Source organism: Abramis brama, assembly GCF_963993115.1.
Source record: "Abramis brama genome assembly, chromosome: 7".
In the NCBI taxonomy this organism is placed as follows: Eukaryota; Metazoa; Chordata; class Actinopteri; order Cypriniformes; family Leuciscidae; genus Abramis; species Abramis brama.
Genome location: NC_139969.1, coordinates 6,120,069 through 6,127,050, shown reverse-complemented (window position 1 = coordinate 6,127,050; position 6,982 = coordinate 6,120,069).

Below are 6,982 nucleotides of genomic sequence, written 5' to 3'. Positions count from 1 at the left end.
GGCATAGGTGGCACAGCACGGGCTACACGTGGTACCGAAGGGCAGGACTTGCCACTCAAACACTGATGGACTTCGGTCTACTTCCATGTCCCGCCAGACAAATCTCAGAAGGATGTGGGATATACCATGATTCCCCTGACTGTGTCAATTCATGGGAACTCAACTTCTTGACAGTTCCTGCCTGGGTCAGTTTCTGAATTTCAGCACTGTACGCCTTGGCTCGATCTGGGTGTTTAGCGAGGCACCGTTCAGTGTTCCGGAGGCTGGGGATTACCATTTCCTTTGAGGCTTGGAACTGCGGCATATCTTTACGCCTAAGCAGAGGGGTGGCATAACGTAAGACTCCGTCCACCTCAACTCGGGTAGTCTTCGATTCAAGCATGTTAACAGCATATTGGTCTTGTCGAGACCTGGTGACCTCCTTTTCGTTCCTGAAGGGAAGTACGTCAACTTGCCACAGTTTCTCGACATTCCTGAAGAGCTCTGCCATTTGGGGAATGGTGGAGGTCAACAAACACTGCTGCGGGTGAATGGACTGCTCGACAAGTCTAGTGGGACCCTGCAATGTCCATCCTAAACGTGTCTTAAGAGCTGCAGGTCCTCCAGGGGGTCCTAACCTTACTGGCTTGATTGGTGTAATTAAGTGAGGGTGGTCAGCTCCAATGAGCAGCAAGGGCTGAACCTGCTCGAATGACTGTATTGGAAGGCCAACAAGGTGCTTGTACTTCTTCTGCAATTTGTCCATGGGGTAAGAGTGAAGTGCAAGACCCAGTTGTTCTGCGGTGAAGGCACCAGTGATGAGGAAGCTGTGCTGAGGCTTTTCGGCAGGTGAAATACGGAATGACACCATAGACCCGTGAAGGATTTGAATGTCATGACGTATAGTCCGCAGAGCAAGGTCTTCTGGCTCCCCTCGGAGGCCCAGGTGGCGTGCTGCAGCCGGTAGGAGCATAGTCCGTTCTGAGCCATCGTCCAGGATGGCATATGTGCTCAGGGTGTGCTTGCCATGGTGGAGTAATACTTTAATAACCTTTAATAGCACACGACTGCCATCTACTGGTCTGTCCACATACAGAACGTCCGAAGGTGTATTCACCAGACAGCTCTCCTCTTTGGTTGTCTTGATCACAGTCTTAGGTGTCATGGAATTAACTTCGTGCAGTACTGGTAAGTGTTTACCTTGACAAATGCTGCAGGGTTTCCGCAGGTTGCACTGCGCAGCTTGGTGGTTTCTAGCGCATCGCCAGCACCTTTTATTTGTACGGATCCACTCTGATAATTGGTTCTTTGTCAGTTTTATAACCTCTGTGCATTGGCTCAAGAAGTGATCTGAGTTGTTACAGAATGGGCAGTAAGACTTAATTCTGTTCTTGGCAGGGATATTCGCAGGCATTGGTGAAATTTCTCTCTCCGTCGCCTCTCTGGCTCCATGCAAGACGGTGGTGGTCCACTTCTTCTGGCGATGTTCCAGTCTAGGCCCTTGTCTCTCCCTGGGGATCTTCACCTGCGACGAACCATCATATTCCTGACACCAGGACTCATATTGCAGCCACTCAGAAAAGTCAGTCAGGGTATAGGTTATTCCTGGATGATGGACCTTGCTGCGCCGGAATTCAGCTCTCATCTCTGGCGGTAACTTACTCAACAGGCGAGCTACGTGAGATCCACACTGTAGCTCTATCTCTCCTTGGGAGCCAAGGGATTTAAGCATACCCACGAGTGCCTGGATCTGTAGGGCGAACTTCTCGAAGGCAGCTTGATCACCGCGTCGAATATCAGGCGAGTCCATAACACTGGCTATTTTGTTCAATGCCATCTGATGGGGTTGGCCGAACTTCTGGTTAAGAGCAGCCATGGTATTGCTGTAAGGTGTGGGGGAGTTCAGATACGAATCTGCTATCAGCCTTGCCTCTTCCAGCTTCAAGTGATCCACTAGAATTTGGTATTTAAACAGCTCTGTCCCATCTGGGGGTAGTAAATTCTCCAAAGCTATCTTCAATCTAGCAAACTCGCTGGGGTCTCTGTGACTGAAATGGGGGATCGTTGGCATTGGACCTCGGTATGTCGGCTCAGAGAGTGGGACAGCCTGGTGCCGAAGATCAAGTGGGGTTCTTGGCTGATCGAACCTCTGCAGATACGGCTGGGAGATTGCTGCATGCTCACCTTGAAGGTTACTCTCGTACTGCTCTGACTCATAAGCTGGACCGACTCTGAGAGGTGGCTGAGGATGAAGGCTTTGTCTTTGACTTGAACGACCCAGATGCATTCTACTTGTCTGAGGATCTGAAGGTCTGGAATCAATGACAGGAAGACTCGCTGATGGAACTGCAAGAGGTCTACTTGGATGGCTGGCAACTTGCTTTAATACTTGCAGTTCACTCATCATCTTCTCCAGAATGCCCATGATGGGAGCATCGCCAACAGACCGTAGCTCCTCTGGCTCTGGCCAGGGGGGAGGGTCAGGCCAGTCTTCGTCGCATTCGCTGACTTCATCCCTGTCGAGCTCTGCACAAGGAGGAGGCACATATCTGTGGTCTAGGGGGGAGGTAGGGAATTGAGCAGGCATAAATGGGTCCGATGTACTGGAATGAGAGTGTGTTATAGCTAGTTGAGGGGTCTGCTGAAGACTGCGCACCGTCTCGGCGAGTAACTTCAGCTCCGATCTAGTCTGTCGGATTTCTGCTAAGGTGGCACTAAACTGCTCTTCACTGCTATGTAAAGGGTCTGCTTGAGAGGCTGGAGACAGATTTTGCAGTGTCGTAGACCAGACACGTGGAGCTGATTCTCTACTCCAGGGAACGACAACTGGCGGCCCGCGGGCCAAAACTGGCCCGCCAGCAATATTTTCTGGCCCGCCGGATTATTTTGGAAGTCCTAAATGCTGCACAAAACTCTTCCACTACTTGAGAAAAGCCGTAGTCGCGCGGCGATTTCACCGATTACATTACATTTTAAAGTATAACTGTGCGTTCACACCGGACGCGAATAGCGCGTCAAATTCGCGCCTGCCGCGTCTAGTTACTCCCGACATCTTTTGACAGTGTATCCGCACTTAATTCTGACCACCTGTACACCTAGCTCTGAGGAGCTGTTTGGTACTGAAACCATTGTCAGTCAACAACATTCTTTTTTTGCAAGGATGTTTGAAATAGTTTGGCAGAAAATAGCCTACTTCATTTGTCAGCATTATGTTGCTTAGAAATTTGAGTGATAGGCTTTGTCCTATTTAATTTATGTTATGCTATTTATATTTCTTTCTTTTTTTCTGTGGCATTTTTTTTCTCTGCTGACAGTACAATGTTAAAATAGCCTAATATTTATATTGACACGAACACAATTTTTGTATAGCATTTATTATAGGCTACTTAATCTCATTCTTTCCGTTAGAGACATTTGAATGTGAGATTATGGAAACGAGATCTAAATTTTGCGGAACCGTCAGGTCGGGAAATAAAGCAGGTGAACACCTAGTGTATTTTAAGCGGTTGCTGAATAGAACCTTGTGGGAGCGGGACGGAAAAAAAAAAACAGTCCCGCGCAGACCTCCTTAAACCTTAGGGGCCCTATCTTGCACCCAGCGCAATGGACTTTGTACACCGACGCATGTATCATTCCTATTTTGCACCCGCGCAAAGCGCGCTTTTCCCTTCACAGAAGCACGTCGCTAAACTAGGGAATGAACTTGCGCTCCCTGGGCGGTTCAGCGCAAAAAAGGAGGCGTGTTCCGGCGCAAACGTTCCTTCATGCTATTTTGCAGGTGTAGAAAACAATTGCGCCACTAACCAGGAAAAAATAGTTTAAAGTCAGTGGCGCGTTGTGCATGTTATTCATAAGCTATTTTAAGGGTGCATGCTTGGGCATAATCAATGTAGCGTTGGGTGCACAACGCGCACTTTGATTCTCTCATCTACACAGAAGCAGCAATTTTCATTTTTGCAAATCATACATTATTACGATAGATAGATAGATAGATAGATAGATAGATAGACAATTTATTATAAAAGCATACATCTAGCTTACACATTTACCCAAATTATCATACGCCTTTTTAACCGAAGTTAATTTGGGTGGGTTTCTCCATCCCCAACGTCCCTGACGAGAGCGTTGCTCTCCTTGGCTGTGAACCGCTCCTGGCGCGCGCCTGGCAAATCCGCCGTTATGATAGGAATCCGCTTTAGAACAAGCGCGCCTGCTCTTAAAGGGAATGTGAGATGTCGCTTTGATTGGTTTATTTCACGTTACGCCCAAACCACACCTATGAATAATGAAGCTCTTCAGACCAACCCATTTTAGATTTGCGCCTGGCGCAAGAGTCATTTATCCCGCCGGGAAAATAGCAACAGCGCCAAGACCCGCCCACAAAGTTACTTGCGCTTTGCGCTTTGACACTTGCGTTTCAGATCGTTAAAATAGGGCCCTAGGTGTGTATGTGTTTGTCCCGAATAAATAATAAATAAAAAAAAGGAATAAAGTTCAAAAGTCGGAATGTAAGCGAATGAGGTATGATTGCTATTCACACCTTTATTAAAATGGCTGTAATCTGTTACCACAATAGTAGCCTACTTGATCTGTTTAAAATGATTTCCTTGATATATGCCTAAGGTGTTAAATTAAAAATCAAAATTAAAATTTGTCTAATCCAGTAATTAATTTTTTCTATTTTTGATCTGAGCACAATCAGAAAATCAGAAAACCCATTGTTATTCGTTTTTTCATTTTAGTTCAGGAAATAAATAATGGAAAAACAAGTCGTTTTTCATCTTTTTATTTTTGGTTTTAATTTGAAAAAACGATTGAACGAATGATCCACGGACTGTGATGGACCCATCATATTCCGCGATTATAGGCCTATATAAGAGTATTTAATTTGTATCCATAGGCCTACTCTGTGTAGCTGGCCCGCCATCTACTGGCTAAAAAAAATATTGGCCCGCGGCCAAAGTTACTTGCCGACCCCTGCTCTACTCCTTTCAGGATGTGCTCTTTTTGGGTACTGTTCAGCTAGCTGACTCTCAGGACCAGGTCTGTAAGTACGCTGTCTCAATTCAGCATATGGGTCTTCTTTTGTATAGCCAGCATCCCTCAGTGTCTGATGGTCGCTGAAAGGAGAGGGTGTCATCTTGGCGGCTCCCTCCTCATACGAATATAACTCCTCTTCTTGCCCATGCCTACTGATTCTTAATTCAGATGGATGTCGTGGTGGCAGCACGTACCCCATCTCATACTCGTCATAACGGCGTGGCGGATAAGTCTGACGCTTAGGTCTGGTTGAAAATCTATCATCCATCTTCTAGAGAGAAATTACCACACATCCGGCTCGAAGGACCATTTGTTGGGGAGACTTATAAGGACTGTATTTTATACTATTGCTGGAACTACTTTAGTGTGGTAATCACTCTCGGGTGTCGGTCAGAACACATAAACCAGACCAAGATCTGAATGAATGGTGTTTAATGAATTGTTGCAGTAGACATGGGCATACAGTCTTCCATTCTGCATTTAGATGAGTGTATGTGTTTTTCTAAATGGAAACAAATAACATATGAATAACAGCATATGAATTAACTATTCATACATTCAATACTAAAACAGTAACCGATGCAATTACCATTAACAGTCAGATGCATACGAACCGCCGCTAGGTGGTGTCACGTGTACAGAAACGTGAGTAGCAGTAAAACATGTTACGGATAATATTGTAAATAACTACTTAAAGGATTCAAAGTATAAAACAATATAATCCACAATATAGATTAATAATATCTGCACTGAATGCATAACGTAAATATACATGGAGAGTAATGACAATAAACGAGGTGATTAGTACCATAACTAGCATCGCGTCAGTCAGACATTAGTGATAAATATCAAAATATAACACACAAACACGATTATCTTAATCACTAAATAGCAGATGAAGACAAAAACACTTACTATTCAGCAGTGACGCACACAATATTATCTAAACACTCTCCAAATGGGGAATAATCTCAGCCGCGTCGTCCTGTCACACATCTGCTTCAGAATCGTCCGTGAATCTGCGCAGAAGCAGAGCGCTACTCATTGCGTGCGCTCAAGGGTGCGTTAGAGCACATCAATATGCGTCAGAGGTGCGCATACACGACTATACAGTCATCTGCGTGACCTTTCTTACAGTTGTGATCCCATGAGGTGAGAAAATTGCGCTAAAACACTCACCGAGTTTTTATTACTTGTTTTGTTCTTTGCTAAAGACACATTTATAAGATTTCATCTTTGTAACATTATATATTTCACCAAATAGCTAATAAACAAAATTTATAATGCAAAGTTGGTCTTTAATGACAACAAAGATATAAATACATAAAATTAAATAATTTATTATATATATATATATATATATATATATATATATATATATATATATATATATATATATATATATATACTTTAATGATCCATTCCCTGGAGGATAGAGCTAGAATCTCAAGATTAAGATTGGAGCATACGGTCTAAAGAAAACGCTTCATCTAATATCTAAACATCCAAGGGTTGTGTGAATGGTGTGGACAGAGTGAAACTGAACATTATTAATTGTAGGAATTATGACAAAGAGAGAGAAGAGAGAGAAATATTATGAGAGGACATAAAAATTATGAACAAACACTCTTCTAGTAGCCTAATATTAATAACTGTTTGCTTAGAGTTATCTGGTCTTTAATAATGTTCTCAAAACGTTAGCACAAAAACACTATCTAGCTCTATAGCTTTTTCTGAATTATTTTAGTTGGAGGTTCGTATTTTTAAACGATTTTTAAAAATGCTATGCTAACATTCAAAACTAACATTCCCATAATGTTTGCAAAAAAATAAAATTGAATGTTCCCTTAACATTCGCATAACCAAGAAAAAACTCTTTTTAAACGTTTGAAAAACTGGAAATTTTTAACGTTCAGAGAACATTCAAAAATTGTGTTTTCATAACTTAATGGGAAAGTTAGCA